The following is a 26973-nucleotide window of genomic DNA, read 5'->3' on the forward strand; positions in this document are numbered from 1 at the left end:
CTATGCCAAATTAGGGTGTACTGAAAGCTTTTGGATGAAAGGCAAGATCCCTGAGTCCTGCCAGGAAAATCCCAGGATGGATCCCAGGCCAGCAGCCAGGGCCTGGCTGCTCCTCCATGACCTCAAGAGACGGTTCAACAAGTTCAGGTCCCAGTGCCCTTTAGAGAGTGAAGGTGGTCCCTGCTCCCCAGCCGGGATTTGCGCCCGGGGTGCGCGGCGTGTTGGAAAACCGCCCACGTGGGAAGCCCAGGCTGCATTTCCGCCCGAGACTGACCTCTCTCCCACCCCCCCTCCGGGTTCCCGCGCGGCCGCCCCGCGTCCACTAGGTGGCGCCTGCGTTCTAGTGGGCGCCTCTCAGGCGCAGACGAAAGCGACCGCGGAGGCTGCCGACAGATCGAACCTGAGTCCCAGGATTCCGGGGGCTGGAGGGCAGCGCCGGCAGCCAAGGTAGGATTCCCGAGCCTCGGGCCTTTCCTGCGAACCTCTGTGGTTGGGGTGGGCAGGTGGGGGACGCCGAGCCCTGCTGGCGGTCTACGACGCAGGTAGCCAGACAAGTCTGAACCGCCGCACGTGTCGTTGCCTGCGGGGACCCAGAGACCCGCGTCTCCCGGCTGGGCCTAGGGGCAGAGCAGAACACCGGGTCGCCCGCGCACAAACATCCTCCGCGAGCCAGTGCCTCTGGAAAGCCTGCCCAAATCCCCGATGGGCCAGTCGTAGGAAAAGAGTGACTGTTACCCAGAGCGACTTCAGGCGTTGGAGCTGAGTGCTGATGTAACATCCAAAGCACCGTTTCTTAAACTTGCCTGCATATTGGAATCGCTTGGAGACCATTAAAAAATACTGATGCCCTATTTCCTCCCACCCCCACCCACCCTAGACTCAAATCTAAGTGGTCTGGGTTGAGGTCTGGGCATCTGAATACCTAAAAGCTTCCCAGGAGATCCCAACCAGCAGGCAAGTGTAAGGACCTTGATCTAAAGGGCTGGAGAAGACAGAGGCCAGTTGTCGCAGCCCAGAATGCTGATTCTTCTCCTCGTCCTCTGCCCTCGTCTTCTGTGTGCCTTTTAAGCAGGAAATATCTCTGACTGTGAGCTGTCAAACCCAAGACAGCAAACCAACATCCTCCCTCCCAATAGGGCTGGCCCTGAAAGGGTTCAACTCAAAAGCGGGCAGGGAACAACAAGGCACAGATGTGGAATATGAGAGAAGACTCACGCGAGATGGGAGTTTCTTCTTACCCGCATCCCACAGAAGTTCAGGGAGCTTCCCTGAGCTGCCCTCATCATTTTAGTAAGTGCTACCTTTACAGCAAAGCGGTTATGAGCATGGGCTTGGAGCCCCCATTGTCATCCCTTCCTTGTGTGTGACCCCTGGGGACTCATGGAACCCCTCCTAACCTCAGTTTTCTCATCTGCAAAATGGATATGATAGTATAAACCTCTTAGAGTGGCCATGGGAATTATTGACCGTAACAGGTAATGTTTACTAAGGGCTCAGCGCTGTGCCAAATGCTTTCTGTGCGATGCCACATCGACTCCTCCCCATAACCCACAAGGTAGGTAGTCCTATAACTGCCCCATTTGATAGCTGAGGAAGCTGGGGTTCAGAGCCACAAAGGAACTTGCTCAGGGTTCAATGATTAGTAAGAGGCAGGCCCCGTATTTGAACCCAGGCAGTGTGATTCCAGAGCCCATGGCAAAAGTGCAGTAATCTGCCGCTTCCCTTGTTGCCAAAGGGACCACAGAGAAGGCACTCAGCACAGGGCAGTTCGTGGTGCCTCCTCCGTATATATGAGCTGTCACTGCGGCTAACGAAGCGCTTTTACCAAATTGACTCGTGTGTTCGTTTAAACTGCATTTATTATTGAGAAACTACCACGTGCCCAGCAGTGTTCCAGGTGCTAGAGATAAAGTGGTAAGTCAGAGGGAAACCAGCCCAGGGTGCACTCACACACTGCGTGAATGAGAGAAACGAGAAGGAAGGACAGTGGATCCTCCTTATTTGCAGGTTCTATGTTTGCAAATCCTCTCACTTGCTAACATTTATCTGTGACCCCCAAATCAATGTCTGCAGCTCTTTCACGGTCCTTCACGGACACGAACAGAGTGGCGAAAAATTTGAGTTGCCCAACACACATGTGTTCTGCTGTCTTGGTTCCGCTCTCATAAGTGTAAACAAATGTCCTTTTTGTGGTCTATTAAGTGCCACATTTTTTTTCTATTTTTGCTTTTTTGGGGGGTGATTTTGCTGTTTAAAATCACCCCCAAACATAGTGCTGAAGTGCCGTCTAATGTTCCAAAGCACAAGAATGCTGTGATGTGCCTTGAGGAGAAAGTATGTGTTAGATAAACTTTGTTCAGGCATGGCCTATAGTGGTATTGTGTGAGAGTTCAATGTGAATGAATCAACAATATGTACTAAATTAAGGGTCTTGAAACGGAAACACACATAAAACAAGGTTACATGTTGATCTCTTGATGGAAGTGTGACCAGAGGCTTGCAGAAACCTAACCTTATGTTTTTCCCTTAAGAGAAATGGTTCAGTATTTGCTAATTCTATGTTCATGCAAGTTTATAGAATATAACCACTGTAAATAATGAGAATTGACTATAATTAGACATTACTGCACATACAGTGCGAGAATCAAGCACAAAGATGGAGAGGCATGCAGAAGGACCTACTTTGGATTGGGGGTCAGAAAGGCTGAGAACCAGCCAGGCCGGGGGTGAGACGAGAAAAAAGTGTTTCAGGCAGAAAAAGCAGCATGTGCAAAGGCCTGGAGGTAGCCATGAGCTTGTCAAAGTCAAGGAGGTCGAGGAGAGACCATGAGTAGGGAGTGTGAACAGAGGTCCAATAATACAATAATATGCTGGAGAGGGAGGCTGGGGCCAGGTAGCACTGTCCTGAGGGCAGCTCTTCTTTCGTCTAGTTAGCACAGTAATCCTGGCAGGCTGGTCAGGATCATTTCCACCTTTGACAGGTGATGAAATTGATGCCCCACACAGTTAAATGCCTTGCTCAAAGTTAGGCCGTTGGTAAGCAGCAGAACCCTCCTCCCCTCCCCCATCTTAACCTTATGTTGAACAGATGTTTGAATATTAATCTGAGATCTCAGGACACTGTCCTGGACTGGAGATTTGGTTTGGTTTGGGGAGGAATCCGTAATTAAATGGCTGCCAAAGCCGTCAAGTGTGGATAAGACCACAGTGGGCAGAATGTGGGGAAGAAAAGGTCTCATGGCTTTTTAAAAATAAAATTATTCTTGGTATAGAAACATTAATGATTCAATGGAAGAGTCCTAGATACCTGCAGAGGGCAGAGGGAGTCGTCAAGGTGGTCACAGAGATGTAGGGAAAGGATATGTGAGGGTCTGATCCAAACAGTCCCCTAAATACTAGATCTGGTGATGGGCTCCCCATCTATGGTGCAGCCAGGTCTCAGTCTGGCTCTTGTCTCTCTGCAGGATGATGGTCTTGAACAGGGGTCAGCAAACTCTTTTCTGTAAAGGGCCAGATAGTAAGTGTTTTGAGCTTCATGGACCATAGGGTTTCAGTTGCAACTCTTCAACTCTGCAGTAATGGAGTAAAAGCAGTCATGGAGGGTGTGGGAATGAATGAGTGTGGCTGTGCTCCAATAAAGCTTTACTGATGGACACTGAAATCTGGGTTTCTTATCATTCTGGGGAGCCACAAAATGTTATTCTTATTTTGATTTTTTTCCAATCATTTAAAATTATAAAAACCATTCTTAACTCACAGGCTGCACAAAAAAAGGCAGTGGGTTGGCTGTGGCCCGTGAGCTGTAGTTTGCCAACTCTTGATCTAGAATCATGGGACCTAAGGTACTAAAAGTCCTTCTCATTGAATTCTTACCTGATCCATGAATCTCCATTGAACATTCTCAGCCATTTCTTGAGTGCCTCAAGAAAATGGAACTTACTGGGCAACTCAATCCACTGTCAGAAGTTTAAACTGTGCCATAGTTGGGGTTTCCCCAAAGCAGATCATGCGACGAGGGTTTGGGTGCCAGGAATTTATTTGGGAAGTGATCCCAGAAAGCCTGGTGAGAGTGAAGTAGAAGGGAGGAAAGCCAGTAAAAGATGTGTTGATGAGTGAGCTACCACTAGGGCAAAGGGCTCAATCTCTCCAAGGATGCCCGGAGAGACTGTGAGTCCCATGAAGAGGCAAGGAAACTGGGGTATCTCCCTACCTCTGTCCCTCATTGGTGGAGGGTTGCTCCTGAGGTCTCCCCATCCCCTCACTTCTGCATTTGGTTTAAAGTACACACCCTGCAGCCAGAAGATGCCTAAACGTAGAAAGAAGTGAGAGGCAGACTTTGCGTTTGGAAGCTGCCAGCAGGTGTCCTCCGGGGGGCACTGACGAGCACAGGTGGGCTCCACAATGCTTTTCTGACTTGGCTTTCTAAAGTGTGTTCAGGTAACCACTGGGTGCCTCGTGAGATGATTCGGTATGGCATGAAGTCTCATTCTAGGAGCAGTATTTCCTTTCTAAACCGTCTCTTTGATCCTGCCCTGCCTCCCTCCGCAGCACTGTGCTGCGCTCTCTGCCCGAGCAGAGCCAGGGCTCCAGCCTCACTGGCCTTTCACTTCCTTGAACTTGCCAGACTCTTCCTCCTGCCTATAGTCAACAAAAGAAGTCTCAGTGAAGTATCAGACGGTTTTGTATAACCCTTGCTTGTCTCCTTTCTGGAAAAGGCAGCAGTCCTCAAATTCAGGCCATGGAACAGGCAACAGTAGCTAGCTAAAATTTAATAACATTGTTTTATGTTTATGTTTACAGTTTCCATCTCTACAAGGCCGGTGTTTCTGGCTTTGCATTTGTAGTAGTAATATTCAGTTTCCTTTGAAATAAATTTATATAAATAACATGTCTGCTTAAAGAAAAATATTAAATAATAGTATAGGTGGTATGAAATTATAATAAAAATAACCGTTGCTACCACTTAGCACATCCTGTGTGTTGGGCGGTATTCTAAGCACTTTGCATGTGTAATTTAATTAATCCTCACCACAATCACATGAGTTAAATACTATTTGAGGTAGTACTGTTATTAGCAGAGAAAACAGGCATAGGAAAGTAAGGTAACTTGCCCAAAATTATATAGCTAGTAAGTGACAGAACTAGAAAATGAACCCAGGCACCCTGCTCCTGTGTGTATTCCTAGTTGCAGGATTATACTGCTTCTCACATATTTGACAAAAGAAAGAAAAAAAAAAAAGTAATGATGACACTTGAATTACTGATATTAGGGGAAAGCTGCCATAAAGGATTTCTCTTTTCTATCTAGCCAAAATCTGTCTCCCTGTATCTGCCACCCTTGGTTGTCATACTTTCTTCTGGAGCCCCAGAGAACAAACCTGTCCCCTTTTCCCCACTGCCGTCCTTCAGAGAGTTGATGACAGGGACCCACTGGCCCTCTGGGGTCTTCCTTGCTCTCAATTAAACCTTGCCAGTTCCTCCTGTTTGTTCTTTATGGCGTGTTCTTGGCTTCTTCCTCTAAGCACAGGGTCTCTTTCTTCCTTTTTTATTTTTTTTATTCAACAGAACTTATAAAGTTATTTTGGTGGCTGTAGCCCTTTTTTCTTGCAGTCCTCCCACCGCTCATTCTGGATTTAGAGTAGATGGCTGTGGTTGGGGTGACTGACGTGGCAAAGAGCAGCTGGCTAATGACATCAAGAGGAGAGCCCCTCAGGGCTGGCATGAAGGGGCCAGAGGCTGGGGATGCTCCTTTGCAGGTCAAGATGGAGCTCCTGTAGTGCACATGGAGCTAATCAGGCTGAAAGGGACAAACTAACCAAATTCACAGCAGCCTGCTGAGGAAGCCAGACCACAAACATATTAAATCACAATGGAACAAGCAGAGTGAAGCCATCTGAAAACTCATGTCAGCCTGTCAGCACATGCTTTCCCCTGTTGGGAGGTCACATGGGACGCCAAATTCTAGTTAGAACGGTGATATTCATGGAATCAAAACAAGGTGAGCAAGATGGATGATTTTAATGTCAGGATGGCCTGAGATACTTGTATCCTCTGAGGGGTACCGGGGTCCAGAGGGCAGCACTGCTGGTCTGATCCCCATCCCCGGCTTCCATGGGACAGACATAACTAATCGATTACCAAATCCTTGCCTTCCTGCTGCTCCCTGGACCAACCTTCTGATCCTCATCCAGGGAGAATTCTGGGAAGCTCTGATCTGCGTTTAATGCTCCAGGGTTTCCAGAACTCCCACTACTCTGTGACAGACAAGACAGACTCTCAACGACTTGCTCTTGAAGTCTTACTGCTTTTCCTGAGCTCCTCACCGTTTCTCTCTACCTAATATTCCTTCAGCTTATGTTAATAGAATTGGCCTCCCACCCCACCCCACCCCCGCCCCCTGCTATTGTCAAATCTTGATTTCATTTCCAGCCCTTGCTCTTCCTGCTTTGTCCAGAGGCACATCCTGTCCTGTCCTTAGGAACTTTTGCAGATCAGTGATCACAGACATTTTATGTGCATTCTACTGATATGTCCTCCCCACATTTCAGGGAGATTTGCTGTGTACCTCCCAGTAACAACTTCCTGCAATCAAGAAGCAGCGTCCTGGGATGTTGAGTTTTGTTCCACTATAGAATCCGCAGCATCACAGTTTTAAACTGTTACTACAGTTATCACTTGTCTACGCCTGGGGCCTGGGGTACAAGGGGTGTTGAAGAGGGATGGGGTGGGAGACGAGGCTTAAGGCACTAAATCCGACAAATTATTGAGTTTGCTGCTTATGAGCATTGTTTATGCTTCTCCAAAGAGTTAGGAGTCCTGTTATTTCAGAGCAAGCAGACCTTTTGCCAGCCTTTAAAGATGTACGTTTTGTATATAACCTCTTTTCCTGCTCATAGGAAGAACCTTGATTTACCTTAAAGGAAGATAAAATGCAGACAGAGAATTTGTGGTACTTCAGGCCTATGAGAAAGGCCTCTGTGAGCTCCTCAAGAGGAGAAGTGGGCCCTGCCCTCAGGGATGGCCCCATCTGACAGGGGAGAGTCAGTTCTCACATTAGGAAAGCTGCCAGTCTGATGCCTCATGAGAGGCACCATCTCTAACCACAGGGAGTCGGATGGAGGCAAAGCATGCAGTGTCCTTGGTGTAAACTGCTTCCATCCCTGCAGATATCGCTGTATCTGCTGCTTTTCTTCAAGTCTGTCAACAGGCCAGCCTTGGACCTGGCTTCGTTCACAGCTCCGTTACATCTGTGCAAATGTGCACCAGAAGGCCCGGGTTCTGAGGGTCAACCCAGGAATTTGTTTTTAATAGACTTTTTTTTTTTTTTTAAGAACGGTTTAGATTTACAGAGAAATTGAGGCGATAGTACAGACAGTTCCCATATACGCCACACCCAGGTTCCCCTACTATTAACCGTTTGTTAACCTAGAGTACGTTTGTTATCATTAACAAACCAATGCTGACACATTATTAATAACCAAAGTCCATAGTTTGTTCAGGTTTTCGGAGTGTTTACCTGATGTCCTTTCTCTTTTCCAGGATCTCGTCCAGTATCCTACATTACCTTTAGTTGTCATGTCTCCTTAGGCTCTTGTTGGCTGACAATGTTTCAGAAATCCTGTTTTTGATGACCTTGACAGTTTTGAGGGGTACCAGTCATGTATACTGTAGAATACCCCTCTATTGGAATTTGTGTGATATTTTTCTCATGATTGGACTAGGGGGTATGGGTTTTGGAGAAGAAGACCGCAGAAATAAAGTGCCTTTTTTTTCTTTTAAAGCTTTAAAAAAAATTTTAATTAATTAATTTTTTTTTCTAATGGAGGTACTGGAGATTGAACCCAGGACCTCGTGTGTGCTAAGCATGCACACTACTTACTGAGCTATGCCCTCCCCTCCTAAGTGCCATTTTCATCGTATCCCATGAAGCATTCATAACATCAGCATGACTTACCACTGTTACTCTCCCTGGATCACCTGGCTGGGGTTGTGTTTGTCAGGTTTCTTCACTGTAAAGTTACTCTGCTTCCCCCCATTCATACTCCACTCTTGAAAGGAAGTCACTTCGCGCAGCCCATGCTTAAGGGAGTGGGGGTGTGGTTCTATCTTCTTTAAGATAATCTGCCTACATCATTTATTTAGAATTCTGCATGGGAGATTGGGCTCTTCTCTCCCATTTATTATTTTTTCCTATCATTTGTGACAGTGTGGGCTCATGGATTTTATTTTTTACCTGGGCTGTGATCCGGTTCTACTTTATTTGTGTTGTTGCTCAAATTACCCCAGCTTTGGCTGCTGGGAATGGAATTTGTGCTTTCAAACTAGCTCCTGAGGCCTTTCTTATACATTTTAAAGTTTGAGACCCATGTAGGCCTGGGTTCACACGCCAGCCCTGCCACTTACTGGCTGTTAAAAAGACTGCCCTTTCCCCACTGGTCTTGGTATTTGCTTTACCACTTGGGCCTCAGTTTTCCCAGGTGGGAATGGAGCTGAGACCACCATTTAGGGTTATTGAGTAAGATACACTTGGTAAGTCCTCTGTCAACAGAAGTTATGATTGTTTGGCATTCACATTCCGCCTGGATCTGGCTCCAGAAGGTTACAAATCAAGGCCGAGTGTGCCTTTCTGGTCCTTACCCACCAAGATGACAGGCTGGTGTGGCAGAAGTTCCTGCACAGGTCCCTGTTCCCCCGTCACCTCCCCTCCTGCTGAGGATTCTCTCCCAACTTCTGCCTCTCAGTCACAGCACACGCCAGGCAAACAAACGACCCACCTAGCGTGCCCTCCACCAGTTCACACATCTGCACATCCTCACTCCCTCAAACCTGCCTCAAACACCACTTCCTCTGCGAAACCGCGCAGCAGCCAAGCAAGAAGTCCCCTCCGCCCCTCTCTGAACTGCCAGAGCCCTGCTGTGCCCACTCCTGCCTGCTGGCCCTGGTCACTTTAGATCCTGCCTCAAAGCAAGGAGTCCCATCGTCCCCTCAGTGATCCCCATCTTTGTTCATCTTTCTGTCCCACCTGCACACGCTGGGCCCCCCACACCAGCCCGTGGTCTTGTTTGCACCTGGAGTAAGTTTTGACAAACAAAGGAAGCAGGGAAAAGGCCATTTCATCGGTCTTGCTGGACCTTACTGGGCTTCTCAGAGATCAAGATGCTGACCCAAGGTCACTTCCACTTAAATATATATATATATATATATATATATTTTAATTATGGTAAAATATACAGGGCATAAAAATTACCATTTTAACCATTTTAGAATGTACAATTCAGTGGCATTCTGAACATATACGTTGTTATACAACCAGCCATTACCACAATCCATCTCCAGTTGGATCCAGAACTTTTTCATCTTCCTAAATGGCAACTCATACTCATTAGATAAGAGGTTTAAATTGTTCAACTCATTTTGATTTCCTTCCCATTTTCTCCTTCCTCCAGCCTCTGACAACCACCATTCTGCTTTCTACCTGTATGATTTTGATGACTCTAGGTACCTCACGTATGTGGAATCATTCAATATTTGTCCTTTTGTGACTGGCTTATTTTGCTTAGTATAATGTCTTAAAGGTTCAGTCATGATGTAGCAAATGTCAGGATTTCCTTCCTTTTTAAGGCTGAATAATATTCTGTTGTATGCATATACAGTATTTAGTTTATCCATTTGTCTGTTGATGGACAATTGGGTTGCTTCCAGCTTTTGGCTGTTGTGAATAATACTGCTATGAACATGAGTGGACAAATATCCCTGCTTTTAATTCTTTTAATTCTAGAGTGGGTCATAAGGTAATTCTATATTTTATTTTTTGAGGAATTGTGTACTATTTTCTGCAGCGGCTGCACTATTTTACATTCCCACCTACAATGCACAAAGATTCCTAATGGGAACCCCACATCCTTGCCAGCACTTGTTTTTTGTTTTGTTAGTTTGCGTGTATGTTTGTTTGTTTTCAGTAATGGCCATTCTAATAGGAGCTCATTGTGGATCTGACTTGCATTTCACTAATGATTAGGGACGTTGAGCATCTTTTCATATGATTATTGTTCGTTTGTGTATCTTCTTTGGAGAAATGTCTCTTCAGGCCTTTTGCCCATTTTTGAATCAGGTTGTGTTTTTTGTTTTCCTGTGTTGTTGTTGTTGAGTTATAGGAGTTCTGTGTATGTTCTGGATATTAACCTCTTATCAGATATATGATTTGCAAATATTTTCTCCCATTCTGCCTTTTCACTCTGTGAGTAGTGTCCTTTGATACATACACGTTTTTAACTTTGATGAAGTTCAGTTTACCTATTTTTGTTTTTGTTGCCTGGGCTTTAGTTATCATAAAGAAATCATTGCCAATTCCAATGTCATGAGATATTTCCTCTGTTTTCTCATAGGAGTTTGTAGTTTTAGATCCTGTGTTCAAGTCTTTGATCCATTTTAGGTAATTTTTGTGTACAATATGAAGTGAAGGTTTAGCTTCATTCTTTTGCCTGTGGATATCCAGTTTTCCTGACACCATTTGTTAAAAAAGACTGCTCTTTCTGCATTGAATGGTTTTGGAACTCTGTTGAAAATTATTTGACTGTATATGCGAGGGTTTATTTCTAGGTTCTCTCTCCTATTCTACAGGCCTATAGTCAGAAACATACTATTTTGATTACTGTACCTTTGTAGTAAGTTTTGAAATCATAAAGTTTGAGTCCTCCAGTTTTGTTCTTCTTTTTCAAAATTGTTTTGGCTATTTGGGATTCCTTGAGATTCCTTATGAATTTTAGCCTGAGTTTTTCTATTTCTGCAAAAAATATAATTGGGGTCTTAATAGAGATTGCATTTAATCTGTAGCATCACTTTGAGTAGTATTGTCATCTTAATATTAAGTCTTCCAAGTCCATGAACATGGGATGTCTTTCCGTTTATTTGTATCTCCTTTAATTTCTTTCAGCAACGTTTTGCAGTTTTCAGTGAAACAAGTCTTTCACCTCCCTGGCCAAGTTTAGTCCTAAGTATTTTATTCTTTATTGTTCTCAACTTCCACTTTTTGAGGCTCCTGATATATTGAAAAATGAAGAAATACAAAATAAGATACAGAATAGTGGTCAGTTTAAACTATGTGATCCTCTCAGTGTTTCTCAGGGACAGCGTATAGAGAGAGTGACAGGATTATATGAGTCCTTTCATGAATGTGAGGTCTCCCTGACCTCTCACCCCAACTATGATGGGGGGAAAGGCCTGGGTGGTTCCTCTTATGGGGGGTGGGAGTGGGAATAGCCTAATAGCCCCTCAGGTGGGCCCTGCTGAGGGATCCAGCAAAGACCTGAAGTCACCATAGGCCTAATCAGAGCATCTCCCCAGAATGTGATGCTGAGAACATCCAGACCCCTTCAAAGCCTCAGGCTGGAAGATCCCAAAGTTCGAGAGTCATGGCTACTTTCTACCTGGAACAAAAACAGTCTCCCAGAGGTGCAGGTTAAATAGAGCAACCAGCTTACCCACCCCATAGTCAAAAATCCGTGGGGATTTTTTCGGCTCTGTTTCTGGCCCACACCAGTTTCAATTTGAGGAGCCACGTGAGGACAAAAGGTGAGGGAACATACCATGTGAGGGCCAGTCCCTGTTCAGGCATTTCCCCCAACCTCCTGGAAGGTTTCTAAATGGCCGGCTTCTCCTCTCAGTCATTCAACTGTCTTAGGGCTTTCCTGACCTCAGGGTCTCCAGTGAAACTCCATTCTCTTTCAGGCATTGGATTTATTTTGCATCTCACTTTATTGGCCTGTGGGGATGCCCATACAACACAGCCCCCCCCACACACACACACAAACACAAACACACACACACACAAATGCACGCACGCCATTCTGTGTCACTCCAAATGTCTGCAGAATTCGTAGGTTGCAGTGTCTGGAGACACAATCTCTGTCTCCTGTTCTCTCTTCTTTCCTCCTCATCCTTCCTGCTGAAGCCTGTTGTTGTCTCACCCCCAGCCAGAAGCCCCCTCTGTCACAGGGCCAGGTTCCTGGCCACTTGCTCTACTCCAGCTGCTGCTCCTGCAGGCCCCAGCCAACTCCTATTTCCATAGCAACTGAAACTCATTTTTCCATCCCTGCATTTCCACTTTGGAAAGGAAACCCATAATAGTCTTTTAAAAGAAAAAAAAAAATTGAGCTATATCTGGCATAGTCTACTTGGACTATACAGAATTCCTAGCTCCCTCGACTCCTCTGGTCCCCTAAAGACCCTTCCCTGCTTTCCTCCACCCGCCTCCACCCCTCCTAACTCCCCATGGCTCCTGGCTCAAAAGGACCTGGGTGGGTCCTTTCTCTCTTAAATTAATGCAAGATGACTCTGTGCTTTGCCAGCCCAAGAAGAGGAGGAGGTTGGAGGCGCTAGTCCATTGCATCAGGTGATGCTAATCTGCGTCATCAGGGGTATCTGTTTATTTACCCTCCCCCTGGCTGAAGAGGTCAGAGGTTGCCTGAGTATGTCATTAAGTCATTTCTGAGGACCAGGCTCCCACTCTGACTCTCGGGCAGCGTGACTCTGAGGTTTTGAGCAAGATTTGATGACTATGCTTTCAGTGTAGTGGTTTGGCTGGCATTACCCATACAAGAGCCTGTGACTGTGATGTGAAGGGGTTTGGGAAAAGCTCTCCCCCACCCCCACCCCCCCCAGAAGACTTTCCTTACTGACCTGTCTCATCCCTGGTGCCTGAAATTCCACCATTGGCTGTGAATGCCATTTGGGCTCACACTCAGTTTTCTTTAAAAAAAAAAGGTGAAGCATTAAGTTGTGGTCAGCTTGGGTACTTCCACCTGTAGCACCATGCTGTGCACCCACTACATGCTCAGTTAATGTTTGTTGTATTGAATTAATATTTGGCGTATACAGTGATTCAACAGACAACTTTCCCCGGATAGGCACATTTTGGCAAGAAAGGATTTTTTTATGTTATTATTAACCACTTTTTAAAAATGACCTCACTCCCCTGCCCTGCCCCCACCATCAACATGGATAACCGAGAGTCACAGGCAAAATACAGGGATCGATTTCTAGTACAGCAGTTCTTCCAGCTGCTCAAAAAACAATGCTCTCTGGGAAAATAGGAGCGTCATTAAACCCCTCCAAGGGGAAGACACTGTTTGTCTAAACATGGGTCTTTATCTCTACAATATGCTACCCGCACCCGCTCCTGCTGCCCATGTGAGCTGGGCTTTTTGAGTCACCTGGGATGTGTTTTTGAACACAAGGTGGGGGAAGAGCCTCCACGGTCTGTTCAGCTCTGGCCCTGAAAAATACAAGCTGCGTTTGACTGAATGACAGAAAGAAATCTGTCGAGCCAGGAAGCGTAGTAAATACCGTGACTCTCTGCAAATGTGCACAGCCCAAACAGCTTTTTCCAGTCTGGAAAAATGAAGAGATGTGTCTGTGTGAAACCCGCCAAGTCTCCACCCCTCCTCCCTTTCCACCGCTCCACCCCCACCTCCTGGCAAGGCCTCCCACCCTGCCCCAGACGTTCAGTCATCAGCTTTCATCCTTTGTGACTTGCTTCGCCCCAGGAAATAACATGGCCCAGGCTCTGGGGAGATACACCAGTCTCTCCCAAGCATCTCTGAGGGACGTCTGTCTGGTTGGGTTTTGCCAGTCATCTCTGACCTTGGCCGGATTTTAGCTCATGGCAGAATTATGCGGGAGGCAGAGTGGGTCTGTTGTCTCCTCGTCCCTTGCTCACTCCCTGCTTTCTCCTCCCTCTCAATCTTTCCTTTTTGGCTTTGGAAAAAAACCTTCATCCCATCCCTACTTCCATAAGACAGTGTTCAGAGAGAAGACTTTTTTTTTCTTTGATAGAGGATACTGGGGATCGAACCCAGGACCTCGTGCATGCTAAGCATGCACTCTACCACTGAGCTATATCCTCCTCCCTAGAGGGAAGATTTTTAAAAGGTGAGGGTTTAAAAGCACTGGCTTTGGGCTAGTTCAGGGCATGGAGGTGGAATGGGAAATTTCCCAGTAATTCAAAGACAACTCGGTCCCTGACAACTTTTGGTAGGTACAGTTTCCATATGGGAGGGACTTACAGGGAAAATCTGGGCCTGCACCTTGCCTTGAAGATGCATTTGCAAAGCAGCTATGCTGTTTTTCTTTTATGGTATGTTTGCGTGGGGGGGTGGGGTTGGGTAGTGCTGACAAAGACTGAGGCAGTAAACACCTGTCCACTGGAGCGTGGCACCGGAGACAACATATCCAACTGCAGTTCAGTGTATTGGAAGGGACACGGAATTGGAAACTGGAAGCAATGGCTTTGAACCCTGGCTCCAATGAGTAGACTGTCTTGTGTCATTCACCACTGTATCCGCAGTGCCTAGTGCATGCATGCCAACAGCAGATGCTCTGCTTGCTGAGTCAAGGAAGGAATGAACCGATGACCTTGGATACTCTCCCTCCTTGAGCCTCAGTTTCCTCCTCCATAAAAAATATATATATATATAAAAAATCTTAACACTCTGCCTAGCCCACCAGGTGAGTGCTTGTGAGGGGGGAGAGAAGAACAAAAGTATGAATGTTGGGGGAGGGTATAGCTCAGTAGTAGAGCAGGTGCTTAGCATGCATGAGGTCCTGGGTTCAATCCCCAGTACCTCCATTTAAAAAAGAGGTACGAATGTTCTTTGTCTTCAGTTGTAAATTGGAATTGAAAAGTCATTTTGTCCCAGGTTCTATGCTTTACCCTTAGCGTTTGTGTCCTTTATCGGGAAGAGGGACTATATTCAAATATACCCTGAATTCTTAGTTCTCCATCCTATATTCCAAGTACCCTAAGGCCTGGAGACATTTTAAATGCTTTTAACTGAGCATTAAATCTGAGAAGGATGATTTTTAAGGTTGGCTTATGACCACTGCCATGCCGGTCCCACACTTGGCCCCAGAGCTCTCCTGAAACCCTCCCTGGGTTGGAAGTTGCCTTAGCTCAAACAGCATGTGTCATCTAGCATTAGGGGGAATCTGACCTCCAGATCTCTGCCTGTGCTGTTTCCTCTGCCTGAGATGCTCACCTTCCCTTTTCCTTGTCTAGTTCCAGCTCATCCTTCAGATCTCAGCTTAGACCTCACTTCTAGAAAATGTTCCCCCGCCTCTCCCTCTGCCTTGCAGGTCAGTCCTCCTCCTCCACGAGCTCTCCACTCCACTTCCCCTATTTGAGGGCTTACCCGGCTTCCCATTAACTTGCCTGCCTCCCTCTTAAACTGGGGCCCCCCTGAGAAGGAGGACTGTGTCTTTCTTGGTCTTTGATGTAATCTCAGGGCAAATCACAGTGCCAGATACCAAGAAGGTGCACAATGAGTATAGACGGATTAGATGAATAGCAGCACTGTGTTGGTGGGATGAGAGAGAGAGAGAGAGAGAGACAGGAGTCATGAGGGTTCTCTTAGGAGGGTATTATATTTACTGAAGTAGAGAAACAACACTTCTCCTTCTACCAAAATGGCTTGCGTACAAACTAAGCATGCAAATACTCACACACACACACACACACACACACAGAGAGCTTCACGTACACACCCTGCTGCAGGCAGCTGCTTGTGCAATGTACTTTCCCTTGCTCTAAAACTCTCCTTTTGTCATCTCCTCCCACTCATCTTTCTCATTCCCTGTCTACAGAGATTTGCAAGAATAAAAGAATCAAACTGGCAGAGTAAGGTGATGCCAGGGAAAGAGATCCCATGATCACACCTTTGTCTAAAACCTTCTCTCATCTGCCCTCTAGATCCCTGCCCCATCCCACTGTGAGGAAATTCATCTAATCTTGACTGTGTCCAAATTGGGAAGGCACCTGAACTTTAAAAAAAAAAAAAAAGCTTCGTGTGTGGCTCTGCCAGGTATTCAGGGTCCTCCCCAAATCTGTCTTTTGGCAAATAGCTCCCAACTCTATGCTTCATTTTTCCTCTCACAGAGATGAGGAACAGAGGTTGTCCTTGGAGCACAGTGTGATTTTTTAGGGGGAGAAAAAGAGCTCCTTAAGGACACAGAGTTACTGGTCATGGTTGTGTCGAGCCTGAGAGAAAGAAGGTGTCACTTGCATCTTCAACGGGCAGGTGAATTTTTTTTTAATTGAAGTATATTTGATTTATAGTATTGTGCTGGGCAGGTGAATTTTAAGTTGTCTTGAAGTTTGAGTCGAATGTGGTCAGAGGCTACAGTGTCGACCTGCCTCACGCGGAGAAAGAGTTCTGAACTGGCCACATGAGCTGGCCTGGGGGAGGAGGAAAGTTTCTAAAGGGGATGGGAGGGTTGTTGGTAAGGACCCAACTGGCAGCAGATCCAGCATGACACAGTGACAGGAGTCTTAGAGTGTTTTATGAGCCTGGGAACAGCAGGCGGTCCTCCCTCCTTCCTGTGCCCGGCGAGGCCTTTCGCCCCGTGACTTCATCTGACCTCGTCCTGGCCTCCTCCCCCGGAGTGCCTGCCACACTGCAGGTGGAGAGGACCCAGCTCCTGGGTCAGGGCTGCCCACAGGGGGTGCTCAGGTGAACTCAGACTGCCAGAGCTCGGTCTTATTTAGCTCAGAATGCCAGCCTTTGCAAAATTTGTCATCAAAACCCCTTCCCAAATCAGAAGACTTCATGTAAAATCCGGATCTCCACTTCTCTGGAAAAATGGAAGATCTGGCAACACCAGGCTCATATTCTCCCCACAATATAACTAGCCAGAGGTGGGTGGCTTCTGCCCTCCAGAGAGGACTCGCTGTCTACAGGGCCATTGCTCCTCCAGGCTGAAGCCAGTGTCCCCTGCCTTTTATGTTACCTCCTGGGTCCCTGAAGGCACATGAGAGCCCCTAGTGAGGACCTTCTGTCCCCTAGGCTCTTGATGATGCACTAGGTCCCTTTTCCTCCCTGACCCTGCTGATGCGGATTTATCCAGTGTTTCCGTGCCCAGGACTGGGCTGTTTCTGCCTCTCAGGGGTAGGTCGCCGTCATCATGGAGAAATAAAAGGCCGCAGGCTCAGGAGCAGGCCAGGACCTGTTTTTCCCTTCCCAGATGACGCACTCCCACTTTGGCAGTAACCTTCTGGGAATCATGCCCGTGACTTTTCTTCTTTCTATTCCATTAGTGACTTTCAAAGAGGACGCTGCAGCCAGATAAAGGAAGCAGATGGCACTGTGTCAGGCCTCCTGCAGGATGAGTGTTTTAGGGGGAGTTAGGGCTTTCCTGTGATTTGTTCTCGTCCCTGCTAAGTTGGGACCTCTCGGCTTGTTGAGGTGTGTTCTCCTAAGGAAGGAATCGAGCCTTGCTTAACTTTGATCATTGAAATTACCATTCTCCTTGCCCTTCTTTCATCAATAAGGAAATTGGAACAGAGCGAAGAGAGGAGCTTTTTTTTTTTTTTTCACGCACTTTAGGAAAGAATGAGCAATGGAAAAAGGAAATTGAGAGCTTTGGGGAGTTTATAGAAGAGGAGTATTTGAGTTTGAAATAGGAGCTGGGAATCCATATGTTTGGGAGGAAAGAAAAGAAAAGACCAGCCACACGCACAGAGCTTCAAGGGTACGTGCAGAAATAGCCATGGCCAAGGCGGCAGGGAAGCCCACGTGGGGTCTCCTTTATCAGACCCAGATGTTCAGGCAACAGTCCTCAGGATGCCCGTGAATGGCTCTGGGGCCAGAGCCTGCTGGGCTCGATTCAGTGTTTTCTTAACTACCAAGGAGCACATGGAGTCGCTGGCTGGGAGCCTTTCACTGTGTGCTCAGTGACTCCCTGAGGCCCTGCCGGGGTCTGTGCCACGCCAGTTACACACAGGCTGGGCTGCCTCTGGGCAAGACTGGGACTTGGACCGTACTGGCTCACTTTGTCATCCTTGCCTGTTAGCTCCCGTCAAGGAGGGGCTGCCAACCTGCCTCTACTACCCTCTGCCCTGGGTTAACCTTGGAATATAGGAATTGGAAGGCCCAGGTTCAACTCATTTCCACCTTGCATAAGTGACTTCGCCTCTCTGCGCCTCAGTTTTACCATCTTTAAACTGGGGCGGGGGGGCGGGGATCATCTGTGAGGTGTGCACAAGATAGGCGTCAAGGGTTCTGCAAAGACCAAGGCACAAAACATGTTTTTTAAATTACGCATTACACTTTAAAATATTACTATGGATAATTTCAAACACATACTCACGTAGACAGAACAAACCCTCATGTTCCCAAAACCTAGCTTCAGCGGTGATCAAATAATGCTCCTTCAACCAAGTGAGAATTACCCAATCCTCTGGCGTCCCTTTCTGTACCCTTTTCCTCTTCCAGAGTGCCACCTCTACCAGCCCCACCATGCACCCGGTCCCCTCAACCCCTCTCAAGGCCCTTATTCCTACAAAGCAGCTCAGGTTGTAAGCCCTGGAGGCCTGAGATGTAGTTGCATTTTCCAGACTCCAGTATCTTCAGAAGAAAAGTCGAACTTTAAAAGGTAGGCACTGAAGCCTCAATCCCTGGTAGGAGGAGAAAATATGGGCCATTTGGAGCCCCCCAGGCCCTTGACATCAAACTTAAGCCCTGCAGGAATTAACTAAGCTCCTCCTCTATTGGCGTTTTTCTTCCAGGAAGAGGGCACAGGGGGCAGAGAACACCCAGTGAAGTAGGTCCTCCCTCAGCCACTGACTGCAGGAGAATCAGGGCTCTCCTCTCCCAGCAGATGCTCTACTGCTGACGAAAGAAAAGTGACGGAGCCGGCTCTGAGACTCAGATGTATTACCAAGTTCCTGTGGAGTGGATAGAATGGAGTCCTGGTTCAAGTCCTGCCCCCACTACTTACATCACATAGCTTCTCTGTCCTCAGCTCCTCTTCCTCATCTGTAAAATAGGGGTTCCCTTACTTAGCTCACAGTTGGTGAAAAGAATAACTGAAATAATGCCATATCCATTAGGAGTCTCTTGGTAACAAGGGATAGAAAATCTACCCGGAGATGCCTTTGGGCACAAGAGGAATTTGGGGGCTGACATTAAGCTGAGAAGTCCAGGGGTGGTGAGAGGTTTCTGCACCTAATTTCCAATGTATGATTGGTGGTTGGAGGAGGGATGTCCCCTCAGGACCAAGGGATTAATTTTCCAAGATTCCCACTGGGTGTCATACAATTCAACTCAGTTCTGACACCATCTGCCTGGAGATAGTGCCAGACCCCACAAATTAAGGGCTCAGTCTTACAAGACTGTCCTTCACCTCACATCCGCCCCACTTCATACACCAATACAAGTCTGGGTTATCCACCTGTGCTTCTGACCGGCCAGCCATAAATCAGACTTCCTCAACCACATTCCTCAGGTTTGATTAACTTGCTAAAGCAGCTCACAGAATTCAGAGAAACAGTTCACTTACTAGATTACCAGTTTCTTATAAAAGCGTTTAATTTAGGAACAGCCAAATGGAAGAGATGTACCGCGCAAGGTGTAAGGAAAGGGTCTGGAGCTTCCATGCCCTCTCCCAGCCCAGCACTCTCCCCAAATCACACGCTCACCAACCTGGAAGCTCTCTGAATATAGACCTTTGTGTTTTTATGGAGGCTTCCTAACATAGGCATGGTAGATTAAATCATTGTCCACTGGGGACTGAACTCCAACTCCAGTCCCTCTTCCCTCCTGGGAGGTCAGCGAGGTTGCAACTCGAAGTTCCAACCTTCTAATCACTTGTTTGATTCTTTGGATAACCAGCCCTCATCCTTGGGTACTTTCCAAAAGTCACGTCATTAACATAACAAAAGACACCTTTTTTGCTCCGATCACTTAGGAAATTGCAAGGATTCTCGGATCTCTGGGCCAGGAATTATGGAGGAGCTGGGTGTTTATTTATTATAATCGGTATCCCTGGCTGGGCTCGGGGTTCCAATCTCAAAAGCCAGACTTGTTTTCTACCTACTTCTGGGCGCCACATCTTGTTTTTCAAGTGGCACACCAGATGACAGCGTCCGTTTTGGCCCCTAGATCCTTTCAGGATCTCCAGAGAGAATCTCTTTTCCAAAAGCTCTAGGAAAGATCTCTTGACCCTGACTGGGTCACATGCCATCTGTGCAGCAGTCACTAAGGTCCAGGGGACTGAGACACACTCATTCGCTTAGGTGGGGTCCATGGATCTCCAGGACCGTAAGGGTGGAAGTTAGGACTGAGCCTTAGCGGGGAATTGGAGAGGGAGTTGGGCGTGATTACCAAAATGAAAGTGGCTCAGCGCTTGGTGACAAAACTGAAGATGCTCGCTATAATGCTTAGTGAGTCTTTGGGCACATTATGAAAGCTCAAAAAATGATAATTTCCTCTATCTCATGCAGTGTCTTTCATTCTTTTTCAAATATGCTCTATGTATTTGCTCTCATAACAGCCCTGGGAGACAGACAGGAGTACAGGTCCTGTCCCCTTTTACAGATGAGGAATTCAGAGCACAGAGCAGGTAAAGATTTTACCCACAGTCTCACAGCAGGGTAATATGGGCTTGGCCGTAAGTCCCACATAGTAAAACTGATTCTGAATTCACCAGCAGATCTGCTGGAACTGGAAACTGGGATACACAGCGTATGGTTTAATCAGGGCCTGACAGAGGGTCTGGATCAGCTGCCTGGGTTTGTTCCAGAGTAAACAGTCTAGGCTGGCAGCAGTCTGGGTGGGTCAGGTACCTATCACTGATGCCCTGGCAGGTGGCAAGGGAAAAAGCTGGTACGCGGGCCAAGTCATTGCCACCCCAGGGACACCCTCTCATGACCGATTCCCTTTACAGCAAGAAACTGAGTACAGGACTTAGTTTTCCTCATCCCAGGAAAAAAATGCCAGTCCAAAAAAAAAAAAAGGTGAGGGGAAGGGTTAAGGCTGTATTAGTTATCGGCCTGTTGTCTCCCAAAGGACATTGGTTCCAGAGCCAAGAGTGTCTTTTGCCAAGATGTGGAGAAAGAGCAGAAACCCAAGTCAAGTAGGGGTGGCTTGGCCAGGGCGCTCAGGATCCTCCACAGTGTTGCTGGGATCTCCAGAGAGCCTTCCAAAAAACAGCACCCCTCTTCCACATCCAGGTTCTGAACACACTGAATAAAAAGACAAAGGAGTGGCAGAGAGCCAAGGTACCACCTTAATTATCACAAAACCAAGCACAGAGGACAGAGCTTAGTGTGAGTACAAAACTGGCTTCCGAATAGCCTGGAAGGAGGAGGGAGCAGAGCAGATCGCGGGGACAGACCTTCGCAAGCTTTCCGATCAGATGTCATTCCATTGGCTCGGGCAGTGAGAGTAGAGACCAAGAGTGTGTTTAGGGAAAATCCCTCCTCATGGAAACCAGAAGTGGGGAAAGCATGTGACCTTGGCAAGCTATTCATCTCTCTGGGCTTCAGTCTCTTCTTGGGTACGATGGATAATCACAGTACTTTCCTCCCAGGGAGGCCGTCAGGATTCGGTGGGATAGTGTGTGTGAGAGCCCTGGCATGTAGTAATCACTCAGCAAAAGCTGGCTGTCTCTGAGCACAGTCCAGGTTCATGGCAGGTGGCCTTGCTTTTCTCTCCAGCACGAAGCCCAGGGCCCTTGAGTCCTGCTGTGTTTGTGTATCGTTCTTTCTCTCCAGCTGTAAAAATTCATAAGAATGTGGGTGTGCCGTGGCTTTTCAGTTCTTGGCTTCTTCCCAGGCCATGTTCTCCCACTTTGGGGTCGGGGTGGGGGGGCGGCCAGGGGGATGGCCTGCATCCTCTTCGCAGGGGCGAGACCTCCCCTTCTCCCCCTATGCCCCATTCCAGCAGAGCCTGGCTTAAAGTTCAAAGCCGAGGGGGCTTTGTTGAGTAATTCGGTGACACTGCCTGCCCGCCCGCCATCTAAGGGTAAGGCTCACTCCCACACAACCATTTGCCGAGCATCTGCTGCCCTGTGTTTTGTGGTGTGGAGGCTGGGAACGGGCACGCCGCCCCAACTGACCGCGGTGAGGCTGAGCTTCCTTCCTCTCCCCACCGCCCTTGGGCTCTCGGTCTCACACACAGCCTCGCTCAGCGAGGTTTCAGATCCGCTCCCAGGCTGCCTGGCGCTGACTGCATCTGGACTCACACCAACCTCTTCCTCCTGGGGGTTCAGAGTGTTCTTGGAAGGAAGCCTGGGAAGGGAAAGGCCTTCCCCAGCGTTCCCCATCCAGTGGTTGGCTGACAGCGTAGACTCGAGCTGCCAAGAGCTCTGGAGTCAGACAGACCTGAGTTCAAATCCCTGGGTGACCTTGGGCAGGCGGCTCTCTCTGCTGCAATTTCCTATTCGGTTAAAAAAAAAAAAAATGACAGTAACAGGATCTGCCTTGTGGGATCCTTGCCAGGCTTCAAGGAGATGCTAACCATGGAACACACATCCCACATCTGGCAAGAGGGAAGCGCCGGAGAGGTGGTAGCCCTCCCCAGCAGTAGGGGATCTCCCACCCTCCGTGGTGCACCCCCAGGGAGGGAGTGAACCTCACCTTCTTTTGCCCACCCCCACCTCTCAAATTAGACTCCTGTGTAGTTACTCTGACTTAACCAAACTGGTTTGGTCTCATGCAGACGCCTTTTGGACAAGGACTCTGTCTCATTTGTCTTGTGACTCCCATGCTTAGTGCGGCAGCCGGCACTTAAAAAGCACTAAATGTTCTGAGTAACTAAGTGGAGGGTAAAGAAGCAAAGAGGGCCTGGTGGGCAGCATCTGTTCCAGGACTGTTTTCTGAACTCTAGACTGTTCTTTCTGTCTCTTTCTCCTTCCCTCCCTCTCCTTCCTTCTTTCCTCCCTTCCTTTTGACCCTCCTGCCTCAGACCTCCCTTTCCTTTTTCTAAATGGAAATAGCTTCCTTCTTTCCTCTTCTTGTAATCCAAGCTGTGAGAGCATCCCTTGAGAGCCCTTCACCCAGCCCAGAGAGCTGCGATTCCTCTTTCAAATTGAGTCTGTCCCCTGACTCATTCATTAAAATGCACAGGGCATGTGACCAAACTGCATAATGAGTCTCTCATGAGGAAGGCTCAGAGGCACAGAGATGCTGCCAACTGCAAAGGCAAAAGACTTCCCCCCCAGCTGTGGATCAGGCTTGTTGGCCATCGTGCCCTGGGAATGCTGGGGGCTGCCGTTCATCTCCAGTAAATCAGCCAGACCCTGGAGAGCTGCAGCCTGGCGCGGGCTGTGCACTCTTGGAGGCTACGTTCCTCTGGAGAGACCAACCCGTGACCTTTCCTCAACCTTCCCCCACCCCCGCCTCACTTAGTTTTTCCTTTACTTAAATATATTTTTAACCACACAAGTAGTATGTGAATATATTCTCATTATAAAAAATTCAAATATAAAAGCAAGTCCCCTACGATAACTCCCCAAGACTGCTACCCCTCTCTGGGACAACCTTCTAGTATCCTCCAGCTGCTATGTCAAAGTGCCCCATAAAGGTGCCCTTAAAGGTGACCCAAACACCCTTTTGCTCTCCTCAGGTCCTAGGCCAGTCCTCAACAGAACAGTCAACATGCATGTTGGACCCTTTCTCAGCCCCTTCCTAGCAGCCCTCCTGTCCACCTTGGGTAACCTCTCCTCACTCGGGCACTGCCCCTGAATCCCATCTCTGCAAGATCTATGCTTAGGAAGCAAACAGATAAACCAGATTATTCTCTGATTAGAAATTTTGGCTTAACTGTTTTCCAGAGGCATCTGCACTTTTATTTGAAATCTTGAAGAGTGAAAATGGTGTCAAAATCCAGTGATCATCATGGTGGACTCTCAGGCACTAAGGCGGCCTGGGCTCTACTTCCGGGTAGCGAGCTTCTCCGAACCCCCTAAATCATGTCACTTGGGTAACAACCTATTCTGCCAGGGTGTGGCCTTGGGAAAACCACTAACTTCCCTGAATCCCATTAACTCACCTGCAGAATGGGAATGATACCAGCACCTCGTTCACTGGGTTGTCATGAAGCTTCAGTGCAATTATCTATGTAAAGCTTTTAGCATTTTCCCTGGTACACAGTCAAGATGCAATTAATTATCATATCATAATAATTATCATTATCATCACCATCATTTTTACTCTAGTCTGTAATACTCCAAGTCATTCATTCAAGAAGTATTTTTATTGAGCACCTACCCTGGGCCAGGCACTGTCCTTGATCCTGGGAGTACAGCAGAAAAAGAGCCAGACATGTTTCCCACCCTCAACGGGCGTGTATTTTAGCACAGATGTAGTGGACCTTTCTGTCTGATAAGCATTTTGTTCCCAATGGTGTCATGCAGTCCTCACTGACACCTGTTAGTCAGGCAAAGGCCGTATGATTGTCCCCGTTGTATGGGTTTAGGGAATTAAGCTAATGGAAAGCTAGAAACTGCCCAGCTACAACCTGATCTGGGGTCTTTCTGATTCCAGCTTCTTGAGGCACCAATGATTGTTCTGGGGCGTGGGGATGGGTGAGGGGTTTTTAAGCAGCTCACAGAGCCTGGAAGCCCTGACTCCACCGGCAGTAGCACAGAAGAGAGGCAGGACAGGACTGCCCTCCATGTGCCTCTGACGGTCCCCGTTAGTTCTGTCCATGGAGTCAATCAGCTGGCCTGACAGGCGTCGTCTGCCTGGTGCCAGCCTCCGGGGCCTTGAGCAGATTTTATCAATGAAAAAGCAATTGCTCCAGCCTGGGGCCCATGGGAGCTGACCATGACAGCAGGCGGCTCAGCTGTCTGAGAGCACTTTCCCCTGGGCTCCCCACCACACAGTAAAGAGAAGGGCTAGGACTGTGGGCTCAGTGACCAGACTGCATCTTCTTGGGGAGGTGCGGGATCTCCCAGCTGGAACAGATTCTCAACACATATCCGGCATCCTCCGAGTCAGGGCTGGACAGGGCAGGGCTGGTCCTGTCTGAGAACACTGCACACAGGAGCTGGAGGTCTGTCCAGGACAGGCCTGGCAAAGACCCCAGGGAGAAGGTCCTGAGGGTCAGTCACTATGCAGAGAGACCCAGCACCTGAATAGGGCTCTGCCAGGGGCATTTCCCTGACCCCATCACAGTGACCACTCACCCCTACCCTCTGACCGCAGGTGACAATCCTGAACCTGCACAGCAGCACATGACTGGTGAAGGGTCCCCCACCTCCAAGGTCAAGGCTGCCTAAGCCTCAAGGGAATTCACACACCTCTGCCTCTCATCAGGGTCCTTCACCTACTCTCTCTTGACAAGCCTACACCCTTCCTAGGTGTGCTTCATACCCTTCCCGAGTAGAGTTTCATTTTCTTTTTTATTGAATCCAAGCGCCCAGGATTATTCATAATCTTGGATTCACAGCATTCATTCATGTTCATTTGTACCTTACATAACACATGTCTGGTTATTTATTATTTATCTATTTTTACTTATTTATTTATAATAAACCCCTGTGAACTCACCACCCAATTCTTCCTGCCTGTTTCTGTCCTTCCCATCACTATGCCTCCCTCACCCTTCCTGAATCTTGAGTTTACCATTCATTTGCTTTTCTAGAAATTAAATTTATTTAATATATTTTTCTAAAGTTGCACTGTTTAAATTTTTGTTGTTTTCACTTTGTTAAGAGAATATTCTGCTGTATCTAGCCTTATGAAATATACTTTTTCCTCAATGTATTATATTGCTAAAACTATTATGTCCATGTATTTATTTATTCTCCTGTCAATGAACATTTGGGTTGTTACTAGCTTTTCATTACTCTGAACATACTGAGCTGAGCATCCTTGCATATGTCTCCTGGAAAGCAAGGTGAATGTACTCATTTACAGTCTCACCAACAACAAACATGTTCAGGTCCTGTTACTCCACATCCTCTCCAACACTTGGCGTTATCAGACTTCTTAATTTTTTTCCAACTGAAAGGTTATCAAATGGTATCTCACTGTGTTCCGTTCATTTTTATTGGCCATTCAAGTATGGTTTACAATGGCCAATGATGCAGCAGAGATCACCCTGCCAGGGGCCCCTGAGATTTAACGAAGCACAGTATGCTTGGAAGGCTTCTTCCAGTTGGGACCGTGTCATTGTCTCGTTCCACTCTGGGTCCCCATGATCCAACACGGTGCCTGGTACCTCATCATTATTATCACTGTCATCATCATCACAACAACAGTAATAATAGATACTGTGTATTAAGCACTTACTTGGTGCCAGGTGCTGTGCTAGCTACCACCTTTACTTTTGTTATCTCGTTTAGTCATTCCAGAAACCCTATCAGGGAGGTTCTATATTACCCCCATATAAGAGAGGGGGAAATGAAATTAAGTATCTTTCCCAGAATCACACAAGTAGTAAATGATGGAGTCGTTTACTGAACCTGAACCCCGGCATCTGACCCAAGCCCTCAACCACTATATCATAGTCCAGTGATACTTGAATGTGTGCCTTTACCTGCTGATAATCAGAGGCAGGGACAGATGCCATGGCACTTTCATGTTTTATCTCCCACCAAATGTATTTAACATGCACCCACATTTTGCTTATAAACAAAGCTGAGAGGATTTTAAAAAATTTTGCTCTAGTCAAATGCAACTCATTTAATTTATGTTTGGTTATAATTTCTCAGCAACCATTATGCAGACTCGAGAACTCTCACTGTGGGAGAGCTCTAACCTACAAATGTCTTAAATGTCATGAGATGTTTATGAATATCTCCTTCACCAATAATTCCCTTAACCCTGCTCTATTTTTGCCTCTTATCAATCACCCTTGTTTTCTCAAACAGACCATACAATTTACTTATTATTGCTGTTATTGTGGGTCTGTTATTGACCCACAAGGGCAGGAATATTTGTCTGCTTAGTTCTGTCTGTATCTTTAATTGGTTTAGTGCTTATGGGGCACCAGGGCCGGAAAATGCGCTTGGTCAAGGGAGCAGCTCAGCAGGCATTTGGTGAATGAACGGCAGAAATGTATGCTTCCAGGAATGAATGAATGAATGATTATGCCAATGACGACTAAATTGAACAGTTCATGAAGATTGACTACACTATGTTGATTTAGTGGTTTTATTTTTTTTCTTTTAGAGCCAACTCTTTTCTCGGGG

At 47.2% G+C, this 26973-nt stretch overlaps 1 protein-coding gene across 10 annotated transcripts in view; it reads left to right on the plus strand.

Annotated features, from left to right (window-relative positions):
- The first annotated feature begins 337 nt into the window (after positions 1 to 337).
- Positions 338 to 26973, plus strand: part of CHD9 (chromodomain helicase DNA binding protein 9) — a 208659-nt gene continuing 182023 nt past the window's right edge. For 8 of the 10 annotated variants that reach the window (XM_032486309.1, XM_032486316.1, XM_032486314.1 and 5 more), the window contains exon 1: positions 909 to 1290. The gene's annotated coding sequence lies outside the window, so the exon portion shown is untranslated. Of the gene's footprint in view, positions 448 to 908; positions 1291 to 26973 lie in introns of those variants that run through there. The other 2 variants (XM_006185980.2, XM_014560314.2) reach the window with 2 other exon arrangements.

The sequence above is a fragment of the Camelus ferus genome, chromosome 9, assembly GCF_009834535.1.
Source record: "Camelus ferus isolate YT-003-E chromosome 9, BCGSAC_Cfer_1.0, whole genome shotgun sequence".
Taxonomy (NCBI): Eukaryota; Metazoa; Chordata; class Mammalia; order Artiodactyla; family Camelidae; genus Camelus; species Camelus ferus.